This window comes from Meleagris gallopavo, chromosome 26 (genome assembly GCF_000146605.3).
Source record: "Meleagris gallopavo isolate NT-WF06-2002-E0010 breed Aviagen turkey brand Nicholas breeding stock chromosome 26, Turkey_5.1, whole genome shotgun sequence".
Classification (NCBI taxonomy): Eukaryota; Metazoa; Chordata; class Aves; order Galliformes; family Phasianidae; genus Meleagris; species Meleagris gallopavo.
This window is the reverse complement of record NC_015036.2, coordinates 5142379-5156654: the sequence shown is the minus strand read 5'-3', so window position 1 is coordinate 5156654 and position 14276 is coordinate 5142379.

Sequence of the window (14276 nt, the reverse complement as noted above, 5' to 3'; positions counted from 1 at the left end):
TGGGGAAGATGTCAGAACTGTGAAGCGTGCCATGAGTCTGTTGGTGCTGGAAGCAGAAAGGAAGTGAAGGATTAGAAGAAGCCTGAAAGTATTGACATGCTGCTCTCTTTCTGCAGATAATAGAAGGGAAGACAAAGGCTGTCTTTGTAATGGATGACCCCGCAGGCAACAGCTATCTTCAGGTACGGTGGTGTGCAGTCAGACTTGAAGTATTCTGAGCAGCTTGAGTGTGTTTTTTTTTCCACGTCCTTGGTGTGTGTTGGCTGTCAGGGTTCGTTTTGGGCTGGAGTACTGAGTGGGTTTCTATAGGCTCTGTCCAGGAGAAGACAGGTTCGTAGGCCTGAAGAGCCAGAACTTCCCGTGGGGGGCAGTCTGGGGACGAGGGGTTATTTAAAAGCTGTGCGGCTTCTGGATTGCGGGGCTGCGGGCGCTGTGCCGCACGCCAATAAAGCGTTCTCAGCATGCAGGCGCACGTGTGCTGGCAGGGCTGGAAGCCCCGCCCCTCGGTGTAGCCACGCCCCCTTCGGCGAAGCTCCGCCTACCTAGCAGCCCTCCTTCAGCGAGGCTACGCCCACCGTTTCGCGCCACATACGGCGGAAGTTCCGCCCACTTCCTCGCCCCCAATGCCGTTGCACCGCCCTTCACTTCCGGTCGTGTTGCCATGGCAGCGCAGGGCGTTCCAAAGCCGTGGTCTCGTTGCTCTCGCTTTGTAGGTCGGTCGGATTCGAGCAGCATTTCTTTGCCCAGATGGCTGACAAGAAGGTACTCAGGAGCTTGCAGAGAAGTAGAACATTGAAGACTTTCTCTACTGATTTTAAAGGCTACAATTTTATGATTTTAGATGTCGGTACAGATGTTTATTACTTCATGGGGCCTTACAGCAGGGTTCATTGCAGTACTGAATTTATAATGTGTATTAAAATTTTATTACCAGATACTTTCTTGCTAGGCTATATCTGTGAAAAGAGATACAGGAGAGTTTAGCTGATTAAATTTACACATAAAAATGAAGCCTTTTGTATCGTTGCCCAGATTCAAATTGGCAAATGCCTCGATGGCTGGTGTGGATTATAATGTACTGCTTTGAAATGGCTCTGCAGCTTCAGGAGGGACAGGGGAGCTGCCTCTCTCCATCTGCTGATGGATCTGGTGTGTCTGCAAACAGGCTGGGAGCTTGGCTGGGTTGGAACACCTCCATCCCAGAGCTGCTTTGCAGTGTCCCACCAGCACCAGAAGAGTGGAGTGGGGTGCGGGGGTGGTGGCTCTGAGGGGACAATAAGGTCTGACACAAGTAAAGGAGTGTGAATACTTCTGCCCTGTACCTCTGAGTGACTCCAAAGCCGCTTTTTGCAAATATAGAGCTGAGCTCTGGTATCTCTTGTGACAACTGCAGGGACGTTGGCTTCGTGTGCAAGATGTCCAATACACATCTGATTCGGGCAGTGAGAGGAGGAAAGCTGCCTGCGCTTTGCTGAGGGCTCCCACACCTCAGGAGGGCAGTGAGGATGAGTGCTGCCTCCCCCCTCCGGGCCATGGCAGCCGGCAGAGGGTGCTGGCACACTGGGTTTGGCCGTGCCTGTGGCACAGAGGGGTGCCCCTGCCCAGGGCTGGATGCCCGAGCTATGGGTGCAGCCGTGCTCAGCACTCCTGGGTGCTGCAGCACGTGTGTGCTGGGGAAGGAGGGATGTTTGGGGTGTGCCGCATATCCTGGAGCCCAACCTGAGATCTGAGCACACCAGCTGGTTCCTGTGTGTGCCTTCCTTCCCATGCTGACCCTGTGCACGCACATGTGTTGGCTAGAGAGGGAGGAGGATGGCTTGTCCCGTTGCCCTTGCTCTTTGTCCTGCTTTGGCTCAGCTCTGCTGTCTGACGTGGCTGTGTGTGAGCGGTTCTGGCAGCAGAGAAATTGGAAAAGGCTCCGGGATCCTCTGGGATGAGAGAGGTGATGGAGACGAAGAGAGCGGTGCTGGGAAGCGGATCTCTTGAATATTGTTTCTGGAAGGGCAACAGTCCCGTTCTTGGCATCTTAACAGCAACTTTGATTAGCTTTAACCAAAAAAAATATGAATATTAAAATCTTAATTTAATTTAAAACACTGTCATTCATAGTCATGGCAAACACCAAGCAGAGTAATTATTATGCAAATGAGGCAGATAGAAAAAATGATTAATAATTGCACAAATTAAAAATTATTGTAAACATCCTGTGACGAGTGATAAGTCCGCGAGGAGTGCGTGCGCAGGAGGCAGCGTTGCTCTGCCAGCTCCTGCATCCTGATTTTCTCATTAGTGGGATTTAATTAGCAAATGATGCGGAGGAACTGAGCAGCATTTGAGGCGGGTTGGGGGTCGCTGCGCCCGGTGTGTGGTTCCAGGTGATGGCAGGGAGATGCTGGGATGCAGACTGAGCTTTGCATTCAGCTCCATCCCGACAACTGTGGTTTTTAGGGTGTCTGGGCAGGGAGAAGGGGGACCTACAGCTGCTGGCTGGGGTTGACAGTGCTGTGTTGTCCCCATATGCACCCTGCTTGCCCTCGTGCCACCCAGCCCTGCTCTCTGCCATCCCCAGGTCTCCTGGGCTCCGAGCTGCCCCAGCAGCAGGCTTCACCCCTGACCAGCCCCCAAATGGGCACTTGCTAATTACTGGGAGAGTTTGCTCCCTCCAAGAATTAATGAGCTTATTTGTCTGGCATTTTGCTGCTAATTGCATAACATTATTTTTTTCCCCCTGTTTGACTGTTTTGCTTTTATACTTTTGACAGCGAGCACGATAATAATAATAATAGGCTTACACTGGCTAATAGGCTTACGTGGTGCATTATTCATGTCAAGGACAAGCAATTAAGCTTGGCCTCACACATAATAATTAGATTTTTGTTGATGAGCTCATCAGTAATGTGTTTAGTCAAGATTAAGAGCTTAATTCCTGGTGGGTGACATCACCTGCCCCCCGTGACCCCTGGCCGTGGTGTGGGGTGCAGGAGGACCGCTGTGCTGGGTGAGCAGGGCATTTTTTTTTTTTGATGTGGAGGGTGGTGAGATGTGTGTCTGTCCGTGTTTCACACCAGGAAACAGATGGAAGTGGTTTCTCTGAAATGCTGTGATTTCCTGCCTGGTTCCCAACGAGTGCTGCTTCCCTGAGCCCTGCAGTGCTCTGCATGGATGGATGGATGGAAATACACCGTCCTCTGACTACCAGGCTCTTTTGCCTCCCCCCTTTTTTTTTCTTAAATAGCTCTGCTAAAGTGGGTTCTGGCAGGTGACATGTTATTGTAACTTTTCCCTGCTGTGATCTCCTATTATTTTTTTAATTAAAAAGAGCCCCAGATTTGTCATTTTAATTTTGCTCTAAATGGCAGCGGCTCTGAGTGGCGGCGCTTGGTGAAGGCTGGAGACCGTGAGTCACCCTGAGCTGCTGGGACAGCCAAGAGATGGGACTAAAGGATAGAGCTGAGGGATAGGGCTGGTGTGGGACCCCTATGGATCCCCCCAAAGGGACCCCTGGGCTCCAGCAACACTTTGTCCGCTGGGACCGTGAGTCCATCCCAGCTGGCAGCGGTGCCAGGAGCACAGAGCCATTAAGGCTGCCAGGTTACTGATTGTATATGCACGTGTGCACTTTTCTTAATTGTGGAATAATTAGGGGCACGCAGAGATAAAAATTACTAATAATATTTACTCTAGACTTTTTTTTTTTAATAACCCCTCTCTCTTGCTTCGTTCTCTGAGTCTTGGTGGAAATAACTTTGCAGATCCCAGTTAATGAATATTTGTAAATGCAAGAACATTCAGTGCTGGAATATCCAGAGGGCATCCTCTCTCCTCCTTGTAATTCTTTTATTTTTTTTTTCAGGAGATATTTAATATTTATGGTTCCATATCCTTGTGAATAAAAGAGCCACCCGCAAACCCCGAGGAGCAGCGAGGCTGCGGATATTTATGGCGCTTCCTTTTCTCCCCTTTCAATTACAAAGACACCTCGCATAATGAAGCGCTAATAACCTTGTTAATCTAGGATTGATACTCTTTCTCCTGGCCGTCTCTTAATAGAATTAAAAACAGATTAATAATCAACGGGAGGCTGTGTGTGATGAAGGGAAAAGGATGGGGTGTGGTATCCCAGGGTTGGGATGTGGGCATGGGGTGAGCTGGCAGTGCTCTGCTAAGGGGGGAGATGGGTTTTCCCTCCTCTTTACACAGCTTAAATTTTTAAGACAAACAGCCGTGTAACGCCATCTCCTAATGAAACTGTTTTATGTTAATTAATTATGTATCAAGGCTCATTTTCATGCGCAGCCTGGCTCTGCTTCCCCTCTGCCGAGCCTTTGATCTGTCAGAGGCTAAACGGGAGATAAATAATCAAATTAAAAAGCAGCCTGGATGGAAATAAACACATTTAAGCTGTGTTATTTGGTGGTTGGTGTGGGGCTCTGAGTTCAGTTGCTCTGTGGGCTCCTCCTGTGCCTCAGTTTCCCTGCAGTGTCCCCGTGCCCCGCTGCCACCATTCTGGCTTTATGGTCATAGTGTTTGAGCCTGCCTGCGATTACCAGCACGCAGATTTCTTCTTTAAGTTCTCTGAGCAGGGAGGGATGCATGGGTAGCAAAACCCACATCTTGCTGTGCAATCAAAGGGAGCACGGAAAGCGCCGTGCCCTCCAGGCTGGCTGCAGGCCCTGCTTTTGGGCTTCTGAAGGCTTTTCTGTGCTGCATCGGTTCTTATTAATCCACACATTGGAGCTGGCTTAGGGGGCAGCACGCCCAGGGCATCGGGTGGGCTTTTAGCTTGGAGAAGCCCAACACGACCTCTGTTTCTCCAGAGCCAACCAGGTGGCAGCCGAGCTGCACAAGGAAGGTGGGAGGTGGCTCTTGCACAAGGGGTGCCCATCTGCAGCAAGCCCTCTCCATCCATCCAAGTGCAAAAGGAGAAGGAAAGGTGCTGTATAAGATGCGTGCAAAGGCGCTGTGCTGAAAGCTAATCAGGTCACTGCATTTTTAACGTGGCATAGGAAATCTTTATGTTTTTTGTCAGTCTCATTCTTCTCCCCGCTCCCTCTGTAGGGGGGCTGAATTATTTAATGCTGAATATGAAGTGGAGCTGTTTTCCCTCTGCCGGGCTGCTGACGGTGCGTTTTGGCCCGGGAAGATTGGCAGATGGCTGTTCTCTGGGGCGGGTGCAGGGGGAACCCATAATGCTGAGCAAATTACCCACTTATAGCCAGATTTACAAGAATCACTGAGATCCCACTTAAAGGCATCTCAATAAATAGGCCAGATTCGCTCGAGCGTGCAGCACCCAGCAGCTCGAAGATACACCCCGACGGAGCACTCCCAGCCTCTCTGTATGGAGTTTTTCCATTTCTTTGCATGCAGCAGCAAAATCTGCTCCTCTCACATCGTGCCTGGTCTGCCTGGTGGCCTTCTGGGATGGAGTGATGGCACTGGTGGGCAAAGGAAGGGCTCCAAATTGGAGCACGTGGGGTGATGTGTGGACTCAGCCTGTAGCTGGGTGTCACCAAACGTGTGTTGATGGGGCAGTGGTCGGGCATGATGGTGATCACACTACAGGTGAATCAACACAGAGGGCTGCTCTGCGTATCAGGGTTTATCTTCTCCATTAATGGCTTTCTAAATTGGTGGCAGTGGAGCAAAAAAACCCAATTTGAACTCAGAGCATGCATGATTACTATTGTAATAACCTTGGCTAATAAGAATATGATGTGGTGTTAGGCTAGGAAAGAAAACACATTTCTCATTAGCTTTTTGATTAATTACTCCACATAATTTCCTAGGGGGACAAGCCTGGGACTGATTGCCTTTGCTTTTGACGTGCGGAAGTGGTTTACCTTAACTTAATAATTTTCTCAGTGACATTTTAATGGCAACCCTCAGTTCAGCTCTGGTTGGCCGCGGGCTGTGCTCCCACTCTGGGCATGGGGTGGTGCTCTCTCCCAACCCCATATGGCCCCATATGGCCTTGCTGGGGCTCAGCAGAGGTGTTTTGCCTTAGTACCTGGGAGTCTGACAGCTGTAGTGCCGTGTGAGCACTGCCAGGGATCCAGCTGCTGGAAGGCTGATGTTTACATACAAAAGCGACCGCTTTCCTTCTGTGCCTTATAATGCAAATACTTGACAGGCGTGAAAGTATTGGGTAGCTGGGTGATGTTGCCACATGGTGGTATTGAGTAGGGTTGGAAGGAGAGAAAAAGCTGAGAGGGGAGCGAACAGAGATCTGCTGCGTTCTGTTGCTGGAAATTGACTTATGCTTTGGATTTCTCCATCATAACATCACACAGAACATTGATATTTTCTTGTGGCAGGTGATGCTTTATCATAGGGAATGTGATGGGGGGGGCACGGGCAGCGCTGGGCCGTGGCCTCACGTGTCCCACACTGAGATGTGGTGCAAACCGAAGTGACCTGCCTTGGCTGGTGGCTTTTACGCCGTAATTAAAACATTGGCGAGTCCATACAAATTTCCACTAACTGAAATGTCAGGGTAATTCTCACCCTGCTGCCGTGACATTTCTGGGGGCATTGTCTGAGAGTGGATGGCATGCTGCTGGGCGCTGCCTTCCCTCGGTCTTATTGAGCTTTGTGTTACTTTGGTGCTCCCCAGGACCTTTATTCCAGAGCTCATCCGCACCTGGGGGCTCACAGAACTAAAAGTAGGGCCTGGCCTTGCTGGAAGTCTGCCAAGCAAAAGGGCAGAGATGCAGAGAACAGCCTCTAAATGGAAACTGGAGCACAGCATCCTCTGAGCACAGGTGAGGGGCAGGCAGGGGCACACAGAGGATGTGCTACCAGTGCAATAACGCTTCAGGATGAGTGCTGTGCATGCACTGGGGGTTACCTGCAAGTGATGGACCCATGATGTGCACAACTGAGAGCAGGAGGTGGGCAAAGCCTCCCTGTGGGCGCAGGGGGTCGGGGCAGTGTGTCACACCTCAGCACTGCAGAGTTGCTGGCTGGGTGCAGAGAGCGCAAGCAGCAGAGATATTTATGTTTCTGCCTAAAAGCCTGGATCAAAGCAGACACTTTAATCTACTCAACAACAACTCAAGGATTAAAAAGTTGCAGGCAAATCACAGCCCTAAATTGGTAATATATTTTTGCTTGTCAGTTGACAAATCATTCTATAAATCCGCTCTGCAGCTTTCTGTGTTCCCTGTAGCAGGAAGGGATTTGCCAACCCCAACCGCTGTCTCTCAGGAGGTGGCACACTGGAGGGCACTGCTTTCCCACTGGGACCAGTTTTATTTGTTCCCACTGACTGCTTGGTTAGGGAGCAGTGTGCCAGGACCATTCCCTACTTATATTTTCTCTGTTGCTCCAGTTGTTGTTTCTTTCTTTCCACCATGCACATCCCTCTCCCCACTGCAGTTAGGGGCTGGTTGCATGCTGGGGACACTGCTGCCCCATCCCCTCTCGAAACCGCTGCAACTTTTATTTGCCAGAATGTTTCATTTTCAAACAAAGTAATTACTAATTAATTGGCGAGGAGCTTTATTTCTAATCCCTCGGCTCCTAGGAGGGAAATCTGGCTGTTTTCTGGCCGGACGTCTGTGGCGGTGCTTGATAGCTGCACCATCTGGCGGGCTGGAAATAATTAGCAGGTGTCCGATGTGGAAGCAGGTAATTGCTGATGGAGAAATCTGTATATTTCTGCATATGTTTGTGGAAGGAGCAGCCCGGCCGGGCTGCGTGAGGCAGGGATACAGGCTGCAGGATGGGCTGACAGCTGCTTTGCTCTGCGCAAACGTTTGAGCTGGATTTAGGGCTTGGTGCAGCAAAGCTGCTGTTATCTCCAAGGGGTCCTTTGGATAAACACAGGGGCTTGGTGCTAAAGCCTCTGCCCGCTGCAGCAAACTGCTCTGCGTGAGCATCCCCCACTTTGTCCTCGTCCGTTTTCATCCTTCCCCAAATCCCTCCTGGAGCTGGAAGGGGAGGAGGCACTGATTCAAAGGGGCTTCTCCTTATTGGCTTCTTTTTGTTAGGATTCTTCTCTCTCTCTTCTGGCCAGTGCCAGGCGAGTTGATGAATTAGCCCAATATATATTCTGTCTGGGAAGAAAACACATATCATATATATCTTTGACAAGTTATTATTCTTCCTTATCAGAATATGTGTGCATCTCACCATGCTATAACTCACCCTGCACGTCGCTTGTGGGATGAGACAGGAGGAGCACGGCAGGTTCTGAAAGCTGCTGTATCCCTCAGCGTGGTCTGAAAATGTCTGTGTGCTCGGAGCAGGATGAGCCCTTATGATCACAGAATGGTTTGAGTTGGAAGGGACATTTACAGGCCATCTGGTGCCATTCCCTGCAGTGCACAGGGACACCCACAGCTCCGGCAGTGCTCAGAGCCCCGTCCAGTCTGACCTCGGCTGTCCCCAAACTCTTGCTGTTTGCTCACACTGCACAAATTAGGGATGCTGGGATGGGATCTCATTGTCCCCAGGAGAGGAGCAGCTTCCTGCCCCCAACGTGTTGGACAGGAGCTGGGAAGCACCGGCAGCATCCCTGCCAGGATGGGCACATCTAGAAGGCAGAAAGTCCCCGCTGCTCCCCAGCCCTGCTGCAGTGGCTTTAATGTTAACTTATTAAGATAATAGCTGTTCCATCTGCGATGGTTTGAAACATGATCTAACAGGAATCTTCTAACAAAAGTTGCTAAGCTGCTCTGACATGATTTACTAATAGACTCCGAATGTGCTGTAACTGAGATGGAAATTAATTTAGTGATTAGGAGATTAATATATACAGTAGAGCACATCCTAGTTTTTAAAGGCTAGGAGGAACTGTTGGGATAGGAATCTCTAGTGGCTCCTACAGAAGAGCTACCAGCCCTGTGTGATCTGAGCACGTCTGCTCAAAAGTGTGAGGTCTGCAGGTGTGGAGGGGTGCAGCGGACCTCGGTGCAGGTCTCATACTGCATTTTGGGATGATGATGTAGGGGGATAATAGAATCAGGATGGGATGAGTTGGAGGGGACCCTCAAAGGCCGCCTGGTGCCGCTCCCTGCAGTGCACAGGGACACCCACAGCTCCAGCAGTGCTCACAGCCCCAACAGCCTGACCTGGGCTGTCTGCAGGGACGGGGCACCACCGCCTCTCTGGGCAACCTGTGCCAGTGCCTCACCGCCCTCAGTGCCAAACCTTCTGCCTCATCTCCACTCTCATCTCCTCTTGTAGTCTGAAGCCATTTTCCCTTGTCCCGTCACACAGATCCCACAAAAAGTTTGCCTCCTTCCTCCATACAGCCCCTCTTCACGTACTAAAAGGGGATTGCTGCTTTGTTACACTGAATACCATACCATCCTAATGCATTTGTTAGCATTGTTTTGTTTTTGCTGCCACCTGAGCATGATATTTGGGGGAAAACACACCCAGCAGCCCCTCCTACCTGACTGAATTCAGGGCAGAGGCAGCACTGGGACCGCATAACTGAAGGGAAACACGCGGGGTTTGGAGCCTGCCTCTTTTTATTTGTGTTGATTCCTTTTAACAGCAGCTGTGCATCCATATTTATTGAGGGGAAGGGAAGAAAAACCTCCCGTACTCCCAGGAAAGCAGAACATCTTGTAATTATCTCGCTAGCTTGGCTAGCACAGGCAAACACCGGCTCCCGCGAGTGGATGCTGACCATGAGCACCGCTCTAATTTCCCAGATCTGGGTCATTAGGGAGGGCAAACAGGATGGATCTGATGTCGAACACGCTCTGAACATTAATGGGATGAAAGGAGCTGGCGGACAACCATCTCTCCTGGGAGGAGCGGGGTGGGAGCTGATTGCTGCCCTCCTTTCCAGCCCAGCGCTTGGCACTGGGCAGTGAGGTGCTCACTGCGTGGCATTGGCTCAGCCACGGGCACAGGGCAGCCCATGAAGTCCCTAAGGAGGTACCCCAAGGTGGTACCTCCTGACAGCAGAACTTGAGCTCTTAAAGCTGCCGCTAAGATCTCTGACAGAGGGCAGGAGTGCAAGATGAAGAGGAGCGTGCATTTATATTCCTTTTCCCTTCTTTTTCCTTTCCCAGCCATCTCCTTGCAAGGAAAAACATAAAGCTCCTGGGCATCTGTGCTTCACTTCTCCCTTCCCTGCAGGTCCATCAATATGCAGTGCCCGTTACCTCGATGAAGGACCCACACTGCCTTTGTGCAGTCAAGGTTACCTCCACGCTGTGCTCTGCAGCAGCCTCGTGGTGCTCACACCCAGCTCACTGCCCGCTCTTCCAGCCCCAAGACCCTCCGTGCCCAGCAGAACCTTTGCCACGTATCTCTGCTTTCCTAACGGCCCTTGGAAGCCACGCACCCATCTGTCAGGTGGGTTTTTCAGCAGCAAATCCTGCTCCAAAGAGAGGGTTTGGGTGAATGGGAAGAGGCAGGCGGATCCGCTTGTGCAATAGCACGGGCTGCCAGACACACCTGCTCCCAACGCCGTAATGAAGGCAAATATTTAGAGAATGGCAGAGTCCAAATTGCTCAGCGTTTCAGTCGGAATCAACAGCCTTTCGGAGGCTGGGATTAATTTGAAGGAATTTACTGGTGGAGTTGGTGGCAGATAAAACAGTTTGCTTATTTCACACTTGTATGGCCACCTGCTACGAACTGTTTGTTCAGTTTCAAATTCTTTAATTAAAATCAACATAAAGCAGATTGAAAACATCCCAAGAAGGGGATGCTTGATTTGCTGGAGGATATTGCAGAAGACATGCCAAAGCACTGCCAAGGCACCTTACCCATCGGAGCCCCAGCATGTGCTGGCCACGGGCGCAGTTTGCCATGGTTCCCAGCCCTCTCCAGCCCTGTCAGTGATGTTCAGGCACCTGTGCTCCCTGCCCCTCATTCCAGGGCACCATGTATCCACGTTTCTTCCTCCTTATGTCCTCCCTGCAAGGCAAGCCCTGCGCACTCAGTGCACGGCGGTGCGTTGGCCCCTTTGTGCGGCTGATTAGAGGCCCTCCTCCACCAAACATCAAAGCTTCAATTAACACAGGCTGCTTGCAACCCTCTTGCAGAACTCAGATAAGAATGGAATTTTCCCTTGGAAAATGGATTTGTATTTAGCTGCGTGTGCTGTGCAGTAAATGACCTGCTCTGTGCGGTGGCAGAGAGGGTCCGGGGACAATTAGGGTGCTCATTGGGAACCGGTTATCTGAAGGAAACAGGCACACTGCTATTTAGCTGTCTAATATCCCAATGGGAGGGGAACCAAAATTAAAAACTGTCTCTCTTTTCAGAGCCATTTGAATCTGAAGGAGGATTCCTTTTTTATTCGGTGGCTTTTCACTCGAAGGTTTTTTTTCCTCTCTCTGATTCCCTTATTTGCGTGTGGCCGCTTGCAGATGAGAAGAATGGAGAGGGGAAGGAGGGCTGACTGTGCTGGGGGGCACAGCGCTGTGCTGGGGCTCTTGAACATCCCCGAGGCTGCTTGGACACCCCCTGGGACAGCAGGGCAGTGGGATGGCTGGATGGCAGGACAGAAGGACAATGGGGCAGTGGGACGGTGGGATAGCAGGACAGTAGGACAGCAGGATAGAAGCCCTCCTCAGCCCTACAATCTTGGGCATCCCTCAGCCGGGTGGCAGGTTGGTAGGACAGAAGGACAATGGGACAGCAGGGCGGTGGGACAACAGGGTGGCAGGACAGTAGAACAGTGGGATGGCAAGACAGTGGAGTGGCAGAACAGGAGGACAGCAGAACAGAAGGGCAGTGGGAAAGCGGGATGGCAGGACAACGGGGCAGTGGTTCAGCAGAATGGCGGGACAGTAGGACAGCACAGCAGTGGGACAGCAGGATGGCAGGACAGCGGGACAGTAGGGCAGTGGACAGAGGGATGGTAGGACAGCAGGACAGCACAGCAATGGGACAGTGGGATAACAGGGCAGCAGGACAGCAGGTTGGCAGGGCAGTGCGATTGCAGAACAGTGGAACAGTGGTAGGACAGCGAGGTGGCAGAGCAGCAGTACAGCAGGATGGAAGGGCAGTGGGATAGCAGGACAACAGGGCAGTAGGACAGCAGCCCTCCTCAGCCCCACAGCCTCAGGCATCCCTCAGGCACGTGGCTCCTCTGCACAGCAGCAGCATCTTAGCAGAGGATCCACTGATGCTCGGAGACACCTCCGGAGCCTCTCCATGTATTCATCAAAGCTCGTGCATCTCCCACTCGAATGCATGCGAAACAATAACAAACACACAGTGCAGAAAGTTAATATGTAGCCAGACGAGCATTTTAATAACTGGAAAGGTTAAAAAAAAGCCCTCTCAGGCTCTGTGTGGGCTCCTGCCAGCTCGCGTTCCTGAGAGTCTGGGAGACCCAGAGTACCATGACTGTATTGATTCAATTATTCTCTACAATGTAATACTCTGCATTTGTGTGATAGCAACAAACAGAGTTGAAAGACATACAAAAATAAATGATCTGAAAGTTAATATGGCTGAATGAGCAGCTCTGAATAAGAGGAGAGAGAGCTTTGGTTTTACATTGTAAAATCAATAGCGTGCAGAACAATGTCCTAACTTTCTCCAGGGACCCGGAGAGGACCCGCCTGAATCGATCACTATGCAAATTAATTGAATTCATGAAATCCACATTGCTGGGTAATTGATGCTTCTTATAATTACCTCCGAGTTATGAGCTTTTAGGGGATTTCATTGATTCCTGCGCAGAGAGAGAGGGCGGGCAGGGGAAGATGAGGACAGTGGAGCATCCAGAGGTTCTGCAGCTGTTGGGAGGGGAGGGGAGAAAAGCAGATGGGTTAAGTCTGATATCAGCCTGCCCCTGACTGATGGACCTGAACAGAGGTGACAAAGCTGTGGCCGCTATCTGAGTTTTCCTGTTTAAACAGCCACAAGTGCTGGATTACTGCTTTCACCAGAGGAAAAGAAACATCGCACAGCAGAGCCGAAAGCAAAGGCAGTAAATCAGTAATGAGCATAAAGCTTTTGTCAGAGATACGTTTGGCACGCCTCCGTGGGGCTGAGCACCCCCTCCCCACTGCAGCCCTCCATCCCCACTGTATGCATCGCTTTGCTAAGGGATGCCCGACCCCACGCGGGGGTGCAGCTCTGCACTCATCGGCCCCACGGGGGGCATCTGGCAGGGTGTGGGGCTGGGTGCTGTGCCACAGGTGTGTGGGGGTGGTTGTCAGCCTGGCTGGCGGATCGTGCAAGCCACCAGGTTTTATCAGAAGGGATAATGGGCTTACGTGGCACATTATTTAAGGAAAAGGGACAAGCAATTGAGCTCTGCAGACTAATTAGATTAAGTTGATGAGCTCATCAGTAATGTGTGTAATTAAGATCAAGAGCTAATTGGGGGCTGCTTGGTGCCCTACATTCGCTGGGCTGTCTTTGCGTGGTGCGCTGTGCTGGGAAGCAGTGGGGTTCTCTGCAGATGGGATGTCCCAGCTCCAGCTCTGGTTGAAATGGGTGGAGGCAGTGGTTTGGATGTGGTGTTCAACCTTTTGGCCACACTGAGCAAAGGGGCCGCGTAGATGTAGGTTGAACCAAAAGTAATGCTTCCCATTTATTTCCATGGAAACTACAGCAGATACTAAGGGCACAGTAACACAATATGATAATTTCTCAGCTACAAGACACTGTTTTTCAACGCAGTCCCCACCATGAGCTTTGCATTTTTGTCAGCAATGAACAAGAGCCTGCATGTTGTGCCCATCAGAACGTGCACCAGTGGAGTGACCCACTGTTGCCACTGCTGAAATGCATGCACCTCCCACCCCTCCCTGTGCTCACATCCATTGTTCATCTCCAGAAACATTCACCAGCCAGCGATGGATGTCAATGGGTGAGACTGAATTCCCAGAGGAGTTCAGTGACGCACCTTTGCTTCATCTGCACTTCCATGTCAGACTCCATTGTGTCAGACTGTCCCTCTACTGCTATCTGTCACACGACAACAGCATGGAATGGATATTGATGGGAAGGTTCCACCTCTACTGCTGTACCACCAGCATCCGCCTCTGATGTGGTGGGCTGACATCATAAAACAGGAGGCATTACTTTCAGAGCAGCCCTCATGGCATACATATGTGAGTTCATGTATATAAATAACAAAACTTATGTTGCTCTTCCTGTGCTTCATCCTTGAACGTGGTTGTTCCCATTGGTGTTTAGCCAGTTATGGCAGCACACACCAGTAGCAGCCATCGCTGCAGTCAGAGCTGCCCTGCGCCCTCCCCGTCTCCTGAGAGCACAGCAGCAGCCCCACAGGGCAATGGGAAGGGATGGCTGTGCTGGGATGCAAAGGGATTGGTGCA